General features: G+C 41.9%; 1 long non-coding RNA gene across 1 annotated transcript; it reads left to right on the forward strand.

The window, feature by feature from the left end:
- Positions 1-21: 21 nt before the first annotated feature.
- Positions 22-22,426, forward strand: LOC115292822. Its single transcript, XR_003909157.1, has 6 exons — positions 22-630; positions 1,691-1,843; positions 17,620-17,653; positions 20,394-20,449; positions 22,015-22,115; positions 22,241-22,426. It is a non-coding gene; the product is annotated as an uncharacterized LOC115292822 (long non-coding RNA).
- Positions 22,427-22,841: the final 415 nt, after the last annotated feature.

The following is a 22,841-nucleotide window of genomic DNA, read 5'->3' on the forward strand; positions in this document are numbered from 1 at the left end:
AGTGCCAACCAGCACTGGCTAAGTTGGGCTAACCCCTGGGACCACACAGAGTTGGTACAATTTCAGCTGAATGTCAAACTGCCTTAGACCATCTGGCACTCCTCATTCAGCTTATACACTGACTTTCTCATCAGCTTCTCAAAGTGCTAAAAACAGTTTCATGCCATATTTACTTTTATTCATCAACCTAAAAGCATCTTGGGCCTAGCCTAACTAACCTCCGAGACAGCCAGCAACCTTGGAACAGATGAAGGCGGTGTACGACAGCCCTGACCACACACCATGGGGTTATGTGCCCCGTAAGAGAAGGTTGGTCTAGCCATCAGCCCTGGGAGAAGACAGAGGCTGGAGCCAGGGCTGAGGGCAGACCCAGGCTTCCGTACTGCTATCTTGTTCGACATCAGTTTGGTGCCTTGGATGCCTACGGCTGCTGAATTTCACTTTCCAGCTGGCTTTCTGGTCAGGTCACTGAGAAAGGCCAGGTGGTGGGACTCTGGGACTGTCATCTGAGCCCATGCCCCGCAGCCAAGGCTGAGCCCAAGACAACAGGATATAGAGAACAAAAGTCAGTGACTGCTCAGAAGACCCAAGTGCAGCAAGGAGCATTCCTTTCGTTCCAGCAGAGATCAGGTCTGGGATGGCTCAGGGACACCTGGTCTGTCCCCAGGGAAAGGCCACCTGAGGCTAAGGGGGCACTGAGGGAAGGCCTCATGAAAGGAAGGGTCCACATGGTAGTAAGTGCCTTCTCAGCCTTTCCCACCTTAGGGGTGGTGTGGGGCCCTGCCCCAAGATGCTTTGCCAAGTTCCCTTGTACCTTCTTTAAGTTTTCCAGGGAAGATTGCTGCATTTATCCTGGTCTTTGCTAGAAGCCAGGAAACCTGCATTCAGTTCCTAGATTTGTCCCATTTTCACCGTGGGACCTTTGAAGATTCCCTTCTCGCTCTCCAGGCCTTAGTTTCTTCACGTATCAAATACAGGAGTAAATTAAGCAAGTATTATACCTATCAAAGTAAGCACATTTATTGGATGCTTATATACATTGCTTCTTAGAATCTGTACAAAAACTTTAAATTACTAAAACTTGACATCTTATTGAGATTTTCCTACTAGCCACACCTGGTATGGGCTTTTTACATTTATCAACTCACTTGATCCTCATAGCAATCCTATGATATAGGTCGTATTATGACCTCCATTTCATAGAGAGTAAACTGAGGCACAAAGCACTTCAGCAACTTTGCCAATCACACTTAGGGAACGTGGATCCAGGCGATGCCACTCCAAAGCATGCAGGCCACGTTTGTGCTGGCTCACGTGATCTATATATGGGGTGGAAATACAAACAGCAGCCTTCTCGGGGAGCCGCTGTAAGCACTGGATGAGAGGCAGAGAGCCTTTCTCCTTTCTCTTAAGGCTCTGAGAACCCCAGACTCCAACTCGGAGAGCGTGCCCACCTTACCTCCCCTGCCTGCTGTTCCCTCCATTCATTCGGCTCAAGGTAGCCCCAGCCAAGGCCAAAAAGCTACCCATTGCTTGTGCGCTTTCCTTATTCCTAGTCTTCAGGTTTCACTCACCTTGGGGACCATCCCTATCCCCAGGGTCCAAAGCCCCTACCTCCCGGGGAGACACAGGGGTCCCACTCCCTCTGGCCTCAGGACTGATCACAGCTTTATGTGAGGCCTTTCTGCAGGAGCACATCAGTCCTGCAGACAGGACATGAGGTGAAGTTCTAAGAGAAAGCTCCTGGAAGCAGCTCAGGGGCAGAAGTGGTGGAAAAGTCTTCTGATAATGCTGATACCCAGGACAACTACCTCAAAGCCTAGTCATCCATGAGTCTGGGAAGGTAGGTGGCCTTAGGGTTTTTGATAGATGACAATTTGCCAGTTTGGGATTAAAGAAAAAAATCCTTTTGTTCTAAAAGTGATAGATAGATAGATAGATAGATAGATAGATAGATAGGGAACTTTAAAATAACCATAGTGGGGGCCAGTTATGGGTGGCTCAGTCAGTTAAGCATCCGATTTCAACTCAGGTCATGATCTCACCGTTCATGAGTTCCAGCCCCATATCGGGCTCTATGCTGACAGCCTAGAGCCTGAAGCCTGTTTCAGATTCTGTGTCTCCCTCTCTCTCTGCCCCTCCCCTGTCACACTCTGTCTCTCTCTCTCTCAAGAATAAATAAACATTAAAAAAAATTAAAATCACCATAATTGGAAAGGTTTGGGGAAGAGTTTAGATGGTGGAGTAGTAAGGGGACCCTGGGTTTGTCTTGTCCCTTGAATACAGCTAGGTCAGCCCCAAACCATTTTGAACACCCAGAAAGTGAATCTGAGGATTAACAGAACAACCTGTGTAATCTGAGAGAGAGAACATGGCAGGTACATGGTGTGGAGAAGTGAATTGGGGGAGAGAAGAGCCACAGTGCTGTAGAGGGGAGGGAGCCCTTTCTGTAGAGAGGAAAAAGGCAGCATGGGAGAGAGAGCAGTGCATCAGGTTTGCATGAGAAGGCACTCTCCCCGAAAGCAACTAGAAAAAGTGAAAACCTGCACAGGGGACTGCACAAGAAAAACAGTTCCCCCAAACCAGTGACAATAGGGGTAGTGGTGGGAAATGGGAGAGGGTCTCGGTACTCCCAGGAGCACAGAATCTGAAGTGTCAGAGGTCAGCGCCTGGTGGTGCAGCACAGTCCAAGGATCTCCTGGGTTGACCAGGGAGAAGCGGTTCCCCGGCTGGGGGAGTGCATTTGGTGGAGGCAAAACGGCCCCTCTGCAGGCAAAAGACCTTTTGGTGCCATCAAGCTGCCACATTCATCCAGATAGAAACAAAGACACCAGCTGAGGGCAGCAAACCCTGGCGCTGGCTGTGTGCTGTGACTTATCATAAACTCAGCCACTGCCTCTGTGTGGTAGTGAGACCTTTTCCTGGGACAAGCCACATCAGCCACAACGTGGCAAAACCCTCTCCCAGAAGATCATTACAGTTCCAAATCATGGGGGCCTCTGAAGGGTGGGGGCTTGAAATATAGCCATGCCTGAGCTAAAACTCTGGAGAGAAGCTCCACTTGGTCGGTGGACAGCTGGGACACAGGCAGGGAGCTGATGGAAGCAGGGGACACAGGAAGGATGACTGATCATGTGTCTGTGAGGATGCAAACTTCCGGCTCTAGAGACTGAAGAGCCTGGTGAAGCCATTTTTACCATTAGCCCAACACTGATTGACCCCAGTGAACTAAGCAGCGCCACCAAGTGGAAAATGGAGCTTTTACACCAAGCACTGCCCCCTGTGCCCTCCAAGCACATCTCTCTTTTTTTTTAAAATATAGTTTATTGTCAAATTAGTTTCCATACAACACCCAGTGCTCATCACAAGTGCCCTCCTCAATGCCCATCACCCCCCTTTCCCTCTCCACCACCCACCATCAACCCTCAGTTTGTCCTCAGTATTTAAGAATCTCTTATGGTTTGCCTCCCTCCCTCTCTGTAATTTTTTCTCTTCCCCTCCCCCACGGTCTTCTGTTAACTTTCTCCTGATCCACATATGAGTGAAAATATATGGTGTCTGTCTTCCTCTGCCTGACTTATTTCACTTAGCATAACATCTCGAGTTCCATCCACGTTGCTACAAATGGCCGGATTTCATTCTTTCTCATTGCCATGTAGTACTCCATTGTATATATATACCACATCTTCTTTATCCATTTGTCTATTGATGGACATCCATGATTTGGCTATTGTTGACAGTGCTGCTATGAACATTGGGGTACCTGTTCCCCTGTGTGTCAGCACTTCTGTATCCCTTGGGTAGATCCCCAGCAGTGCTATTGCTGGGTCATAGGGGAGTTTTACTGTTAATTTTTTGAGGAACCTCCACACTGTTTTCCAGAGCAGCTGCACCAGTTTGCTTTCCCACCAACAGTGCAGGAGGGTGCCCCTCTCTCCACATCCTCGCCAGCATCTATAGTCTCCTGATTTGTTCATTTTAGCCACTCTGACCGGCGTGAGGTGGTATCTCAGTGTAGTTTTGATTTGTATTTCCCTGATGATGAGTTACAATGAGCATTGGTTTATGTGTCTATTGGCCATCTCAATGTCTTCTTTGGAGAAGTGTCTATTCATGTCTTCCAGGCACATCTCTACTAGGGCAAGTGGGCCTGAAAATCAGAGCAGCAGGCTCCTCCCCAACAGGACCAGCACAAATCCCTTCCACAAGCTTAGTCTACTGACCACAGACTGATGCAGTTTTCAGCTCTGGGGAAAACTAGATATAGCTTCATTTGGGTTTGTTTGTTTATTTGTTCATTTTTTGTTGTTGTTGCTTTTGTTTTTGTTGTTTTCTTTTGTCTCTCAGATACAGAACAAGCAAAATTATTTTATTTTTTATCTTTTTTAATTTTTAATTTCTCTCTCTCTTCTTTTTCCCTCTTTTTTTTTTACCCCCTATAAAGCTTTTCTTTTTTTTTTTTGTGGTAACTTTATTTTTTTATTATTATTTTTAGAATACAACACTATTTTTTAACATATGCAATTATTTTCCATTATTTACAATACAGTAGTTACAATGACACTCCAAATGGATAAGCAAAGTAAAAAATCAGAACCCCAACTTCTATTTCATGTAATTAGACTTATACAGAAATTAGAAGGTTAAGTAACAACTAGTTAATCACCTAATTTCACAGCTATCTGAAGTGGCAATCATTATATAGCAGCTTATCTATGATACACTCAAGATAAATGATACAATTTATTACTTGCCCATAAGCTAAAACACAGCCTGCTTAATACCTTTCCTTAAATTCCACCTCTATACTACAATATGCTTGAGGTCCATGCAAAAAAGTAGCTACCTTTTATATAGGAAATGGATGATTAAGTCTTTGGTGCTGTAAAAGCAACTTCATTTAAACATAACCATCCCCACCACCAAAAAAAGAAGAGGAAAAAGAAAAAAAGTAATAAGGAAAGTTTTTCTTAACAAGAAGACCAAACACACCTAGGATCTAGCTTCCTTTCTTTGATTTTTTAAATTTTTAAATATTTATTTCATTCTATTATTTTTATCATTATTGCTTTTTCTTCCTCCAAAATGACAAGAGAGTGGAGGAATTTGCCTCAAAAGAAAAACAGGAGGAATTGATGGCCAGGGATTTAGTCAAGGCAGAAACAAATAAGATGTCTGAACTAGAATCTAAAACAATGATTATAAGGATATTACATGGTCTTAAAAAAAAGCATCGGAAACAACAGAGAATCCCTTCCTACAGAGATGAAAGAACTAAAATCTAGTCAGGCTGAAGTTGGAAATGCTACAACCAAGATGCAAACCCAAGTGGAGACCATAAAGAAGAGGAAGAATGAAGCAGAAGAGAGAATTAGTGATACAGAAGATAAAATTATGGAAAATAATGAAGCTGAAAAGACGAGGGGGAAAAAAGATTAGGGATCACGAAGGCAGACTTAGAGAACTTAGTGAGCTATTAAATGATATAACATTTGTATCATAGAAGTCTCAGAAAATAATGAGAAAGAAAAGGAGGCAGGTTTATGTGAGCAAATTATAGTTGAAAACTTCCCCAGACACAGACATCAAAATCCAAGAAGCATAGGGAATTCCCATTAAATTCAACAAAAGCCATCCATCACCAAGGCATATCATAGTCAAACGCACAAAATACACAGACAAGGAAAGAATCCTGAAAGCAGCAGAGGAAAAATAGTCCTTAACCTACAAAGGAAGACAGATCAGGTATACAGAAGATCTGTCCGCAAAACCTTGGCAGGCCTGAGGGAGCGGCAGGATATGTACAACATGCTCGATGGGGAGTATACGCAGCCAAGAATATTCCACCCAGCCAGGCTGCCATTCAGAATAGAAGGAAAGATAAAGAGTTTCCCAGACAAACAAAACCTACGGAGTTTGTGACCACTAAACCAGCCCCACAAGAAATTTTAAGGACTCTTTGGAGGAAAAAAAAAAAAAGACCAAAAACAACAAAGAAAAGGACCAGAGAACATCACCAGAAACACCAACTGTACAGGTAACACAATGGCACTAAATTCATATCTTTCGATAATCACTCTGAATGTAAAAAGACTCCAATCCAAACTCAGAGGATATAAAAATGGATTTTTAAAAATCCATCTATATTCTGCCTAAAGGAGACTCATTTTAGACCTATAGACACCTTCGAATTGAAAGTGAGAGGATGCAGAATCATCATACTAATTACATCAAAAGAAAGCTGGAGTAGCCATACTTATATCAGACAAATCGATTTTAAAACAAAGACTGTAACAAGAGATGAAGAAGGGCATTATATCATAACTAAGGGGTCTATCCATAAAGAAGATCTAACAATTGTGGGGCGCCTGGGTGGCTCAGTCAGTTAAGCATCTGACTTCAACTCAGGTCATGATCTCACTGCTCATGAGTTCAAGCCCCACATCAGGCTCTGTGCTGTCAGCACAGAGCCTGGAGCCTGCTTCAGATTCTGTGTGCACCTTTGCCTCTGCCCCTACCCTGCTCACACTCTGTCTCTCTCTCTCCCTCAAAAATAAAGGAGCATTAAAAAAGAAGATCTATAATTATAAATATTTTTGTCCCCAACATGCAACACCCAAATATATAAATCAACTAATAACAAGTATAAATAAACTCACTGATAATAATACAATATTAGTAGGAGACTTTAACATACCACTTATAGCAATGGACAGATCATCTAAGCAGAAAATAAGGAAACAGTGGCTTTTAATGACACACTGAACCAGATGGACTTAACATATATTCAGAACATTTCATCCTAAAGCAGCAGAATACAGTCTTTTCTCCAAAATAGATCACAGATCAACCTAAACAGGTTGTACCTAAACAGGTACAAAAAGATCAAGAAAATATCATGCATATTTTCAGATTACAAGCTATGGAACTTAAAGTCACTCACAAGGGAAAAAATTGGAAATCCCTCAAATACCTGGAGGTTAAAGAACATCCTGCTAAAGAATGAATGGGGTGACGTCCCCGTTGGTGAACACATGGAGATGCGAGGAGAGTGGGGGCCCAGAAGGGGAGGGAGCTGCGGGCCCTTTCTCCATACCTCCCCCTTTGTAACTCTTCCATCTGGCTGTTCCCGAGTTATATCCTTTTGGAACCTACCAGTGATCTGGGGCAGTCCCAGAGGGCAGCATAGGATGATCCTGAATCCACCCCCTCCCGTGGACATACCAAGTCTACAGCTACATATGGGACAATTTCCTCTTAAAAAGGCCTGAAAACCAGCTGAACCCCTTCTTCACAACAATAAAAGGGCCACATTGAGACAGTAGGTAGACCCAAAGTCCCTCGTCCCTCAAACACAGCAGTATTGAGGCCAGAAGACTTGGAACTCCAGGAATCTGGGCTACAGAGTGACAGAAACATCTCCAGGGACCCACAAGGAAACGTAGTGGACCAATGGTGTGTGATTATGAATTGGGAGAGATAAAATGGGTGGCATAGGCATGGAGGGGAGGGATCCCCTTCTGTGGGAAGAGAAAAGTAAGAGAAAGAGAGGTTGTAGACGTGTAGAATTGTATTTGAACAAGAGAAAAAACATGGACCAGGGAAAAGAAAGAAACAGAGAAAGAACCAATTTCTAACACAATCCAGGGTTGCGGAACTTTCTCCTGACTGGGGTCTACCACCATGTGCATATGCCTGGGGGGATGAGGAGGGGGAGGCAGCCCCGGGCTCGGTGGTGAGCTCAGGGGCGCAGTCAGAGAGAGCAATCCACTCCCTTGAGTGCCGTGGAAAGAAGTATATAGCCATTCCAAGGACAAAAGACCTGCAGGCACCCACCAGCCAGAGGTCCTTTGTCAGCTGGCTGGGAAGAATGGCACTACCCTAGGACCAGGGTGCACAGAGTAGGATCCTTTGACATTGGGGTTTGAATCCCAGCTGAGTGCCTGGGAGGTATGAGAGACTGTGGAGTAAGACAAACAGGCCCACTCACACCTGTGTGGCACTGTGAGGACAGCCTGAACAGAGTGGTTTGGGACAATCTGTCCAGGGAGGAGACACTGGGGTGTCACCATTTTTCTCCCCATCACCAACAAGGTGGTGCTCCAGGAAACATGACAGTGGGCCCACAGTGGAAGCAGGACCCACCTACACCAAACCATTCCCCTCCATGCCTGGTAACTGTTTATCTATGGGAGCAAGATCAACACTGACCAAACCAGACAGCCCCTCCTCCAGACCAGCACAGCCAGTTCCAAGGCACCAACACATATCGGTCCAGTGGTTTTACATTTTCTGATTTGATTCTTGGTCAATTCTTACTATATATTTTTTTCTTCCTTTTCTTCCTCTTATTTCTTCCCTTCCCTATTCTGGTTGTCAGTTTGTTTAGGTAGACATTTTTAATCTATTCTTTTTACATCTCTTCTGTATCTCCTTTATTTTCCTTTCTCTCTCTCTCTCTGGAGTAAGCCATATAGTTTCTCTGATTCTCTGCCTGGTCAACTTTTTTTTTCTTTTTCCCCACCCCTGTTATTTCTCTTTGTATGGGATAAGGCTTCTTCCACCACCACCCCCTTTTTAATTTTTTTCCAGGGCTACTTCAATGAACAAATCAAAGCACACTTGGTGGAAGGTCCAAACCACTTCTACAAGTAGGGAGATAAAGCAATCAGAGTCACAACAACAGAGAGCATGCAACAAGCTCCACAAACACCTTCTGAAGGGCCAGGCCCTGGACAGAGTATAACTCCCTTTTAATAAAGTAGTATTCACAGGTGCAGGACACATAACCACCTATTAAGGCAAGTGAAGGACAGAAAACTAGCCAAAATGACAAATGGAAGAATTCTCAAAAGAAATACCAGGAAGAAATGACAGCTAGATAATTGCTCAAAACAAATATAAACAATATATCTGATCAAGAATTTAGAATAATAGTCATAAGCTTAGTCACTGGGCTTGAAAAAAGCATAGAAGACAGTAGAGAATCTATTGCTTCAGAAATCGAAGAACTAAGAAATTGTCACAATGAATTAAGAAATGCTGTAAATGAGGTATAAAATAAGCTAGATACAGTGACAGCAAGGATTGAAGACGCATAGTGGGGAATAAGTGAAACAGAAGGTAAAATTATGGAAAAAGATGAAGCTGAGAAAAAGAGAGATAAAAAAATTCTACACCTAGGGGTGCCTGGGTGGCTCAGTCGGTTAAGCGTCCGACTTTGGCTCTGGTAATGAACTCACGGTTCGTGGGTTCAAGCCCCATGTCAGGCTCTGTGGACAGCTAGCTCAGAGCCTATCATCTGTCTTCAGATTCTGTGTCTCCCTCTCTCTCTGACCCTCTCCTGCTCACGCTGTCTCTCCCTTTCTCAAAAATAAATAAAACATTAAAAAAAAAATTCCAGACCACTAGGGGAGAATTAGAAAACTAAGTGATTCAATGAAATGGAATAATATCCGTATCATAGGAGTTCCTGAAAAAGAAGAGGGAAAGGGGGAGAAGGTTTATTTGAACAAATCATAGCTGAGAACTTCCCCAATCTGGGGAAGGAAGCAGACATTCAAATCCAGGAGACACAGAGCACTCCTTCAGACATAACAGGAATCAATCTTCTACAAGATATCATAGTGAAACTGGCAAAATACAAAGATAAAGAGAGAATTCTTAAAGCAGCTAGGGATAAACAGGACTTAAACTACAAGGATGAACACATAAGGGGAGTAGCAGACTTGTCCACTAAACTTGGCAGGCCAGAAATGAGTGAGTGGCAGGAAATATTCAATGTAGTGAATAGGAAAAATATGCAACCAAGAATCTTTTATCCAGTAAGCCTGTCATTCAGAATAGGAGATATAAAGACTTTCCCAAACAAACACTGAAGGAATTCATGACCACTAAGCCAGCCCTACAAGATATCCTACAGGGGACTCTGTGAATGGAATGTTGCAAAGACTACACAGGACCAGAGACATCATCACAATCATGAAACCTACAGATAACACAATGACACTAAATCCATATCATTCAATAATAACGCTGAATGTAAATGGACTAAATGTTCCAATAAAAATACATAGGGTATCAGAATGAATTAAAAAAACCCAATATCCATCTATATGCTATATACAAGAGAATCATTTTAGACCTGAGGGACACCTTCAGATTGAAAGTGAAGGGATGGAGAACCATCTATCATGCTACTGAAAGTCAAAAGAAAGTTGGAGTAGCCATACTTTTATCAGACAAACTGGATTTTAAACTAAAGCTGTAACAAGAGATGAAGAAGGACATTACATCATAAATAGGAAGTCTATCCATCAAGAAGAGTTAAGAATTATAAATGTTTATGCACCCAATTTGAAAGCACACAAATATATAAATCAATTAATCACAAACATAAGCAAACTTATTGATAAGAATATGGTAACTGCAGGTGACTAACACTCCACTTACAGCAATGGACACATCATCTAGGCAGAAAATCAATAAAGAAACAATGGCCATGAATGATACACTGGACCAGATGGATTTGACAGATATATTCAGAACTTTTCATCCAAAAGTAGAATACACATTCTTCTTGAGTGCATATAAAACATTCTCCAAGACAGAGCACATATTGAGTCACAAAAAAACCATCAATAAGTATAAAAGAATTGAGATCATACCATGCACATTGTCAGATCACAATGCTATGAAACAAAATCAACAACAGGAAAAAGTTTGGAAAACTTCCAAATGCATGGAGGTTAAAGAACATCCTACTAAGAATGAATGGATCAACTAGGCAATTAAAGAAAAAAATTTTAAAAATATATGGAAGCAAATGAAAATGAAAACATGACAGTCCAAACCCTTTGGGACGCAGCAAAGGCAGTACTAAGAGGAAAATAGATTGCAATCTATCTCAAGAAACAAGAAACATCCCAAATACGAAATCTAACAGCATACCTAAAGGAACTAGGACAGCAAAGAAATCCCAAGGCCAGCAGAAGAAGAGAAATAATAAAAATGCAAGGAGAAATAAACAATATCGAAAAAAAAAACCAGAAGAGATCAAGGAAACTAAGAGTTGGGTTTTTGGAAAAACTAAACAAAATTGATAAACTCCTACACAGACTTTCCAAAAAGAAAAGAGAGAGGACCAAATAGGTAAAATCACAAATGAAATTGGACACATCACAACCAACCCCTCAGAAATACAATTATCAGAAAATACTATGAAAAATTATATGTTAACTGGGAAACCTGGAAGAAATGGACAAATTCCTAGACACCCACACACTATCAAAACTCAAATGTGAAGACATGAAAAATTTGAACATACCCATAACTAGTGAAGAAATTGAATCAGTTATCAAAAATAACCCTAAAAATAAGAGTCTTAGACCAGATGGCTTCCCAGAGGAATTCTACAAGACATTTAAAGCACAGTTAATTCCTATCCTTCTCAAGCTGTTCCAAAAAATAGAAATGAAAGAAAAGCTTAGAGATTCATTCTATGAAGCCATCATTACTTTTGTTCCCAAACCAGACAGAGACCCCACAAAAAAGGAGAATTACAGGCCAATATCCCTGATGAACCTGGTTGCAAAAATTCTCAACAAGATACTAGCAAATCCAATTCGACAACATATAAAAAGAATTATTCACCATGATCAAGTGGGATTCAGTCCTGGGCTGCAGGGCTGGTTCAATCTTCACAATTCAATCAATGTGATACATCACATTAATAAAAGAAAGAATAAGAACCATACGATCTTGTCAATAGATCAAGAAAAAGCATTTGACAAAATACAGTATCATTTGACAAAAAATCCTCAAGAAAGATGGGATAGAAGGAATACACTTAAACATCATAAACGCCATTTCTGAAAAGCCCACAGCTAATATCACCCTCAATGGGGAAAAACTGAGAGCTTTCCCCCTGAGATCAGGAACATGACAGGGATGTCCACACTCACCACTGCTGTTTAACATAGTGCTGGAAGTCCTAGCATCAGCAATCAGACAACAAAATGAAATAAAAGGCATGAAAATTGGCAAAGAAGTCAAACTTTCACTTTTCGCAGATGACATGATACTCTGCATGGAAAACCCAAAAGACTCCACCAAAAGGCTGCTAGAACTGATTCATGAGTTCAGCAAAGTCGCATGGTACAAACTCAATGCACGGAAATCAGTTGCATTTCTATATAATGAAGCAACTGAAAGAGAAATCAAGAAAGTGATCCCATTTACAATTGCACGGAGAAACATAAAATATCTAGGAATAAACCTAATGAAAGATGTAAAAGATCTGTATGCTGAAAACTATAGAAAACTTATGAGAGAAATTGAAGAAGACACAAAGAAATGGGAAAACATTGGGGCACCTGGGTGGCTCAGTGGGTCAAGCGTCCAAATTCGGCTCAGGTCATGATCTCACGGTTCATGGGTTCGAGCCCTGCATCAGGCTCTGTGCTGACAGCTCAGAACCTGGGGTCTGCTTTAGATTCTGTGTCTCCCTCGCTCTCTGCCCCTCCCCCATGCATGCTCTGTTTCTCTCTGTCTCAATAATAAATTTTTTAAAATTTAAAATAAAGAAATGGAAAAACATTCCATGCTCATGAATTGGAACAACAAATACTGTTAAAATGTCAATACTACCCAAAGCAATCTACACATTCAATGCAATCCCAATCAGAACTACACCGCATTCTTCTCAGAGCTAGAACAAAGAGTCCTAAAATTTGTATGGAACCCCAAAAGACCCCGAATGGCCAAAGCAATCTTGAAAAAGAAAAACAAAACTGGAAGTATCACAATTCAGGGTTTCAAGCTATATTACAAAGCTGTAAAAATCAAGACACTATGGTACTAGCACAAAAACAGACATATAGTCAGTACAACAGAACAGAGAACCCAGAAATGGACCTACAAACGTATGGCCAACTAGTGACAAAGCAGGAAAGAGTATCCAATGTAAAAAGGACAGTCTCTTCAGCAAATGGTGTTGGGAAACCTAGACAGCAACATGCAGAAGAATGAAATTGGACCACTTACTAACGGCATACACAAAACTAAAATGAACATAGATGAAAGACCTAAATGTGAGACAGGAAACCATCAAATCCTAGATCTATATCAAATCCAAATCTATAAACAACTTGTGCCTATTTCTTAACTGGGTAATTTGTTTTTGGGTGTTGCATTTAATTAGGTTCTTTATAAATTTTGGATACTAATCCATGATCTGATATGTCATTTGTAAATATCTTCTCCCATTCTATAGGTTGCCTTTTAGTTTTGTTGATTATTTCCTTTGCTGTGCAGAAGCCTTTTATCTTGATGAAGTCCCAATAGTTCATGTTTGCTTATATTTCCCTTGCCTCCAGAGACATGTCAAGAAAAAAGTTTTCGTGGCCAGGGTTAAAGAGGTTGCTGCCTGTTTTCTCCTGTACAATGGAATACAACTCAGCAATGAAAAAGAATGAAACCTTGCCATTTGCAAAAATGTGGATGGAACTAGAGGGTATTACACTAAGTGAAATAGGTCAAAGAAAGACAGATATCGTATGATTTCACTCATGTGTGGAATTTGAGGAACACAACAGATGAAAATAGGGGAAGGGAAGGATAAATAAGATAAAAACAGAAAGGGAGGCAAACCATCAGAAATTCTTAAATACAGGGAACAAACTGAGGGTTGATTCATGGAAGGTAGATGGGGGAGGAGTGTGATGAGTGATGGGCACTAAGGAAGATACTTTTTGGGATGAGCACTGGATGTCACACATAAGAGATGAACCATTGGGTTCTACTCCTGAAGCCAAGACTATATGGTATGTTAACTAACTTGAATTTAAACAAACAAATAAACTTAAAAAAAAAAAAAAGAAATGGTCAGAAGACATGAATAGACACTTTTCCAAACAAGACATCCAGATGGCTAACAGACACAGGAAAAGATGTTCAATGTCACTCATCATCAGGGAAATACAAATCAAAACCATGATGAGATACCACCTCTTGCTGGTCAGAATGGCTAAAATTAATAATACAAGAACAGACTTTGGCAAGGATGTGGAGAAATGGGAATGCTCTTGCACTGTTGGCAGGAATGCAAATGGTGCAGCCACTCTGGAGAAGAGTATGGAGTTTCCCTAAAAAGCTAAAAATGGAACTACCCTATAATCCAGCAATTGCACTACTAAGTATTTACCCAAAAGATACAAAAATACAAATTTGAGGGGGCACATGCACCCCAATGTTTATAGCAGCATTATCCACAATAGCCAACTATGGCGAGGGCCCAAATGTCCATTCACCAATGAATGGATAAAGAAGATGTGGTATATATATATATATATATATACACACATACATACACACACACACACACACACACAATGGAATAGTATTCAGCCATCTAAAAGAATGAAATCTTGCCATTTGTCATGACATGGATGAGCTAGAATGTATTATGCCAAGCGAAATAAATCAGAGAAAGACAAATACTCTATGATTTAATTCATACGGAATTTAAGAAACAAAACAGATGAACATATGGGAATGGGGAGCAAAAACAGAGGGAAACAAACCACAGAGACTCTTAATGATAAAGAACAAACTATGGGTTGATGGAGGGAGGTGAGCAGGAGATTGGCCGGACAGGTGATGGGTACGTAGGAGGGCACCTGTTGTGATGAGCACTGGGTGTTGTATGTAAGTGATGAATCACTGAATTCTACTACTGAAACCAATATTGCACTGTATGTTAACTAAAGTTTAATTTTTTTTAAAGGAAAAAATAAAATAAAATCACCATAATCATCCTTTAATGTTTTCATATATATTCTCTCAGATTTGTTCTATGATAAAAAAAATAAAATAAAACTCAAAAAATTAAAACTGGAATTACCATAAGATCCAGCAATTCCACTTCTGGGTATTTCTCCAAAGGAAACAAAATCACTATCTTGAAAAGATAGCTACACCCTCATGTTCATTGCATCACTATTTATAAGCGCCAAGACATGGAAACAATCTAAATGTTCACTAATGGATAAATGGATAACGAAAATATGGTATATACAGATGGTCCCCAACTTATGATGGGTCAACTCAAGATTCTTCATTTTTACAATGGTGCAAAAACAATATCCGTTCTGTAGAAACCACACTTTACATTTGGAATTTGGATCTTCTCCCAGGCTAGCAATATGCAGTGCAGTCCTTCGTGATGCTGAGCAGCGGCAGCAAGCCTCGGCTCCCCGGCAGCCATGCCATCACAAGGGTGGGCAACCCTACACTTACACCCAGTCTGCACCCATACAACCATTCTGCTTCTCACTGTCCATATAGTACTCGATAAACTACCTAAGACAGTCAACACTTTATTATAAAACAGGCTTTGTATTAGATTATTTGCCCACCTTTAGGCTATGTAAGTTTAAGGTAGGCTAAGCTAAGCTATGATGTTCTGTAAGTAAAGTGTATTAAGTGCATTCTCAACTATGATATTTCAACTTTTGATGGGTTTATTAGGACCTAACTCCATTGTCAGTTGAGAAAGAGCTGTATGTACAATGGAATATTGTTCTGCCATAAAAAAGGAAATCCTTCCATTTGCAACAACACGGATGAAGCTTAGCATGGTGCTATGTGAAATAAATCAAAGAAAGGCAAATACTGTATGATGTCACTTGTATGTAGAATCTGAAATAACTGAACTCATAGAAACAGAGAACAGATTGGTCATTGCCACGGGTGGAGGCTAGCAGTAGGCAAAAGGAAGAAAAATGATCAAAAGGTACAAATTTCCAGTTTTAAGATAAACAAGTCCTGGGGGTGTAATGTGCAGCATGGTGACTATAGTTAACAATCTGTATTGTTTATTTGAAAGTTGCTATGAGAGTAGATCTTCAGTGTTCTCATCACAAGAAAATAGTAATTATGTGAGGTGATAGATGTTAACTAAACTTATGGCAATCATATTGTATTATATAATACCAAATTATTGGGTTGTATACTTTAACACAATGTTGTATGTTAATTATATCTCAGTAAAACTGGGGAGGGAATAAAGATAGAATTTGTTTTAAAAATTAGAATAATAGTGTAGCTACCATTTTATATCCAGTTTTTTTCACTAAACTTTACATTGTCTGAAATTTTTCATATTACCTAATAATTTCTAAAGTCTGCTTGGTTGTGACAGATGCAGTGGATTGGCTACCCAAGAGCCATTTGGTTTGATGATTCCCTACTCTCTTAACTTCCTTGTTTAAAAAGTTGAGCATACAAAAACACCAGTTCAAAGGAATACACGCACCCCTATGCTTACCACAACATTGTTTACAGTAATGAATTTACAAAAGCAGCCCAAGTGTCCATCAACCGATGAATGGATAAAGAAGATGTAGTATATATATATACGATGGAATATTATCCAACCATTGAAAAGAATGAAATCTTGCCATTTGCCATGACATGAATGGAGCTAGAGAGTAAGATACTAAGTGAAACACGTCAGTCAAAGAAAGACAAATACCATATGATCTCACTCCTGTGGAATTTAAGAAACAAAACAAATGAGGAAAGGGGAGGGGAGAGAAACAAACCAAGAAACAGACTTAATTATAGAGAACAAACTGATGGTTACCAGAGGGCAGGTGGGTGGGGGGATGGGCAAAATGGGTGATGCCTTTTTTAAAAAAGTTTGTTTATTTATTTTGAGAGAGAAAGTGTGCGTGCGCACACATGTGGGAGAGGCAGAGAGGGGATGGGGGGGGGGAGAATCCCACGCTGGCTGTGCGCTGCCACTGTAGCCAACGCTGCCGGCACAGAACCCCACGTGGGGCTCGGACTCAAACCATGAGAGCAAGACCTGAGCCAAAATCAAGTCAGACACTTAACCAACTGAGCCACCCAGGTACCCTGGTGATAATATTTTTTAATAAAAACGAAAGAGAGGGAAAGCCAGGAAACCAAAAATTCTTACCTACCCAGTCTCCTTAGCATGTGGGGGGGGGGCGCCCTTGGGGCATCATGTGACAGAGTTCTGGCCAATGGATGAAAGCAGAATTCACTGGGTGGGTCCTCTAGTAAAGTTTATAAAAAGGGATAGACTTATTGATACTTTTTTGCCCTTCCTTATTTTTTTTTTCTGGAATGCTACCTGGAGGGGCAGCAACCATCCTGTGACCATAGGATGAAAGCTGGAAACCAGATGGAGTCTGCATCCTAAATGGTATCCTTGGGCTCCTGCATCAGTCTAGAATTGCCCACTTCTGGACTTACTGTTATTGGCTGATAAACAAACCCATACCTGTTAAAACTATAGTAGTCACCTCTTCAGTTCCTTGCAGCTGAATGCAACCCTGAATGCATAGCTTTCTATCATATGAATATATCACAACCTAATATTAAAATTCCCTACTGATTCACTGCTACTATAAATAACATTGCAATGAGTATCTCTTAACACATCTTTATTTGTGTCTCCAATTATTTACTTTGGCTTATTTCTAGAAACGGAATTATTTGTTCAAAGGGCAAGCAGTTTGGGGGATATTTTTGTTTGCTCATTTTGTTTTGTTTTTCTCTCTTGATGCACCTTTCAAATGGCCATGCAAGCACGTTGTGCCAAGAAGACTTCTACCAGCTACAAGTAAGTCAGGATAATTTACAGACCACTTCCTGAAGCAGGAGCTGAGCTGAGTCAGTCACTGCCCATTAAGGATCTTTGGGCCCAGGATGGCTCCAGCAAGGAGGCCTGCTTGTGATCTGAGCCTTGGGAGGGCTGGTTCTGACCGCAGACAGGCCCACCGCTACCCCCGCGCCTGCAGCTTCTGCTGAGGCTCCCATCCTCAGTGGCTGCAGATTCTAACCCAGAGTCCCTCAACCTCTGCACACTAATGTTTGGGGATGGATAATTCTTTGTTGTAGGAATGGTCCTGTACATTGTAGATGTTTCACAGGATGTCTGGCCTCTACCCACTCGACGCTAGTACCACCGGCTCCCCATACGACAACCAAAAATATCTCAGTAATGTCCATTGTCTCCTGGGGGTACAAAATCAGCCCCAATTGATAACTATTGATCTAACATATAACCTGTTTGAGGAATAATTCAATTCCAATAAAGAGAAGATTCTGGTCCAGTTCAGAATTGGTAGGTGGTATGATCAAAGACAGAAAGGGCTGAGAGTGGTGAGAAGGTTACCTGTCAGGCTGGCATCAAAGAAAGATGGAGCATTCACTGACACCCATAAGTGTGCCTGTGACCAAGAAGCCCCACAGAAGCACACCCACGAAACAACACGGCATGAAAAGAGTCAAGGGCAGTGCTCTGGGGCCTCACAGACATGCGAGGACATCACCTCAGTGACTGATGTGGTTACTGCTGGCTTGTTAAGCACGGGTTGCAATCTTTTAACACCTCCAATATGCTGCTGAAGATACTTGGGTGTGAACGCATACCAAGTTGAAAACCACAATTCCAGCTTGAGCTCTGCTGTAATAAGGGGTTATTTTATTCAGAGAACCAACAAACATTCATTGAGGGCCAGTCCAAAAGCAGGCACTGAGCTGGGCAACAGCAGCAAACACCCAACATGATCCTTTCCTTTCCAGAGCCCATGGTCAGGTGAGGAAGTTAGTCTATCAAGCAAGAGATTACAAGAGCAAGATAGGTTATCTGGACTTCGGTTTACTTGTTTGTCAAGAGCAAGAACAGTCCATGGTTATCTAACCTCACAGGGTTGCTAGGTGATCATGAGCAGTTTGTGGCGGTGCCCTGAGGTCTCAGTCAAGGATGCCAACCTCTGAGGAAAAGACAGACTGGGACCCCTGTCTTGGCAGAAAGTGGGAAAAGAGAGACTGTTAGCACCATTCTTGCCATGAAGCAGAATGAGGCCAAACCCAGATCCGTCCCTGATCTCTGATGTTGAGGGTGTGACCAGGTGCACTTTGAGTACCAGGGTCTTTCTGGAAGCCTGCAGCCTACAGGAGAGAGAAACTATAAGCAATAAGTACAGCATGATTTACTAAGACAGAAAGTCCATGTTTTCCTCTCACTAGACCTCTCCTTCCCCCATGCTAGACCCTAAACCTGCTGTCTCCTTCATACCCTCAGAAGAGGTGCGTGAAGGGGCGCCTGGGTGGCTCAGTCGGTTAAGCATCCGACTTTGGCTCAGGTTATAATCTCATGGTTTGTGATATGGAGCCCCACGTCGGGCTCTGTGCTGACAGCTCGAGCCTGGGAGCCTGTGTCTCCCCCTCTCTCTGCCCCTCCCCCATTCATGCTCTGTCTCTGTCTCAAAAATAAATAAACACTAAAAAATTTTTTTAAATAAAAAGAGAAGAAGAGGTGTGTGTTTGCAGGAAGCAGACATTGTTTAAAGAACAACCTCCCTTTCTGTAGTTATGGGCTCCTGCTGTGTTAAATTTCATAATTTTCATTATGTGTGGCAGAAACCCCAACACTGAAATAACTTAAACAAGACAGATGTTTATATTGCTCGAATGTAAGCCACTGAACCAGAGTGACCTCTGCACCCCAAAGTCGCTGAGGCACAAGTTCTTTCTCACTTGTTGGTCTGCCATGCCTGGAGTGTTGCCCCTATCTGGCACAAATGGCTGTCATGTCTGCATCACAGCCAGCATGAAGGGAGAGGGGGGAAGGAGGGCATGCCTGTGCTCTTCAAGAGCTTGGAGAATTTGCTCCAATGATGTGCTGGAGGTGGATCCCACTGATTCCAAGAAACGATTGTGCATATCTCTTCCCGACTCGTATCCCTAGCTTGCAATCAGCTGTGTGGGAATATTTACACAATGGAAATTGGCAAACACTACAATGAGGGTCTTATTTTCCTGGAAGAGACGACTATTAAACAATTACCAACACAGCCCTCACATGTGTTCTGCTACAATCCACTGATGAAAACTTAGGGACAAAGTCACCCCTGGCAGGGAAAGCTAAGAAATGCAGTCTCCCATTTGTTCAGTCATGTGCCCAGCTACAAGTCGTATTGCTGTGGAATAAGGGTAGAATGGATACTAAAGGCAGCTAGCAGCCTCTGCCCCAGGCTTATTGAGAGACTATGCCCAGGAGATGAGGTCTGGATTCCACATGGAGTGGAGCTGGTTTCAGAGACTCCTTCGGGGCAGGCCTGGTGGGCAGCAGTCCACATGGCTCCAGGCAGGCTCCTATATACATGGACAAGTGCCTCAGGCCACTCACTGTCACAAACCACTTGGCCTTCCTTGGCTTTCTGAGTGAGCCCTGAAGGCCTTCCCACCAGCCAAGGTGAGGGTAGACACCCCCACCACCCAACTCAAAGCTCATCTACTCCTGCGGCTGTCTCTAAAATCCTCACCATATCTCCAACTTCCCTAACTCCCTCCAGGATGAAGAGTTTTTAGAGTCATGAAACCATATCTCCAGGCTTCCTTTGAAGATCAGGTACATATCCTAGACTGCCTCATCACTCATTCTGGTATTTGATCTGCATTTGATCTTGGCACCTCAACTGAAGCTGTCAACCTACCGTACTGCTCCTCTGTGTTGTTAGCAGCTCACAGAGACCCCGCTACTGTGAACAATTATAAATACTCAAGCCAAGTCCTGGATATAACTGGTAACACTGAACGGTAAAAGTGATGACCACAGGGTACAGTTGTTGCCTGGACAATGACAGTGGTGTCCACATACCTATATGCAGGACCCCTCACAGCACAGGGCCAGGGTATGAAGAGAACAAGAGTAAGCCATGGGTTGGGGGCTAGTTCACCCTTCCCGGCGGTGTTCCAATGCAGAATTCTAAAGAGTCTTAAAATTCTAAATTTAAATCCAGCCTTCTAGATCACTACAAAGAGGCATTTGTCAAGGTAGAGGAAAGAAACATATTTTATTTAACTTTGTTAGCTTGATTTATAACTTACAAAGACAAAGACATGTGGTATAAGGACCTCCGCTTACTTGTACTCTTGCCAGAGGCCTCCAAATGTTGGAAGCAGCCCACCCCTGAAAGCTCCTTACTCTTGGCCCCATGTTATTCAGGCTGATAAGGCAAGAATCAGCACCTGGTTGTGCTTGCACTAAAAGTGTTTTCCATTTACATCTGTAAGAATATTCGCAAAGCATGAAGCATGTGGGGCCTTGGAAGAGAGGGAGGGCAGGCAGGCTTGGCTCTACCTTGACAGAGATGTCAAAGCCAGCACGATCATTTGGGAGGAGAAGGGACAAAGCAGAATCAAAAAAGTAGGCAAAGCTGAGCCAGTGATTCGCTATTTTAATGTGCCCTTCATTGAAGAAAAGTATTCAGTTTGGCACATAATCCACTAGAACGTTCTTAAGAAAAACTTAAACAAATCTAGTCCAGTGGTTTCCAGGCTTTTTTTTTAATTAGCAAAATCAAAAAGACTTATCAAAATGAAAACTTAAGTGAAATCCCAATATTAAAGTAGCCAAAAATGAGAAACAACTTCTTCCATTCATTTAAATCCTTATTGACTTGTGGAACTACCTTACTATTTATAGTTATCATTGAAGTTCTTCCTCAGATGTCTGGGGTCCCCAGAGCAGAAATGGTAAACCACTAACCTAACAGTGGTGGGTGGCAGTGGTTAACGCCTACCCAACATTTATTCTCCCCTTTTCTGCTAACAGCCCTCCCTTCCCTCAGACTATGTGGTTTAGCGGAGCAGGCCTCCAGGTCTCCCATTCCCGAGCCAATAGAGGGCACATGACCCAGGCCTGACCAATCAGCATGTTCCATTTGCTGCCATAGTGACTTGTTCAGAGATAGAAGGACCATAGTAGGGTGAATTAGAACTACTCCTAGGACTTCTGCAGGCAGAGTTTGGTCTCTCCTGGCAGGCCTTCTAAGAGGATAGGCTGTTAGAGGGAAGTGGAGATGGAAAGCAACTGAGACCCAATCACATGTGGGAGCCCCTGAATCAATTCATGCATGAATCTGAAGCTACCCTGGACTTACATGAGCCAATACTATTCCCTTCTCCACCCAGGCCAATTTGGCTGGACTTGTATCTTTCACCAACGAGAGAGTCCTCCTGACTGATCCAACTTACACCTTTTGCACATGAAGATACTAACGCCCAGAGAGAGGGTAAGCACCACCCAAAGCCCCCAGGATCCCAGCTACTCACATAAATGATGTACATTTCAACTTCTCCATGTCCTTTTTTGTTTACTAAGACTGACCATGATTTTGTGTTTGAATGAGAATTCTAGGTAGAGAAGAAACAGTAGAAAGAAGATTCCTAAAACTCAGCCAAAGGAAGCCAGCCCACACTCAGGAACAGACCTGCTTTACATGATGGTGGAGGGCTTCAGTGTCATCTGAGAGCCAAATCAATCTGTTCCGCCTTTTACACTGTCTGAAATTCAACCAATAGATTATCTTTCTCCTAAGTTAAACATTGCCTTCTTCTTTAGACTTTTCTTTTAAAATGCTACCCCTCTGCACAAGATAGGGATATCCACTCCCATTACTTTTATTCAACATAGTACTGGAAATATTCACCAAATCAATCAGACAACACAAAGAAATAAAAGGCGTCCAAATCAGCAAGGAAGAAGTAAATCTTCCACTATTTGTAGATGACAAATATACAGAAAACCCTAACGACTCCACCAAAAAAATGACTAGAACCAATAAATGGATTCAGTTAAGTCACAGGATAGAAAGCCAACACACAGAAATCTGTTGCATTTCTATATACCAATAATGCAGCAAAAAGAGGAATTAAGAAAGAAATCCCATTTACTATTGCACCAAAAATCATAGGATACCTGGGAATAAACCTAACCAAAGAGGGGAAAGACTTGTACT

This window comes from Suricata suricatta, chromosome 5 (assembly GCF_006229205.1).
Source record: "Suricata suricatta isolate VVHF042 chromosome 5, meerkat_22Aug2017_6uvM2_HiC, whole genome shotgun sequence".
NCBI classification, from domain to species: domain Eukaryota; kingdom Metazoa; phylum Chordata; class Mammalia; order Carnivora; family Herpestidae; genus Suricata; species Suricata suricatta.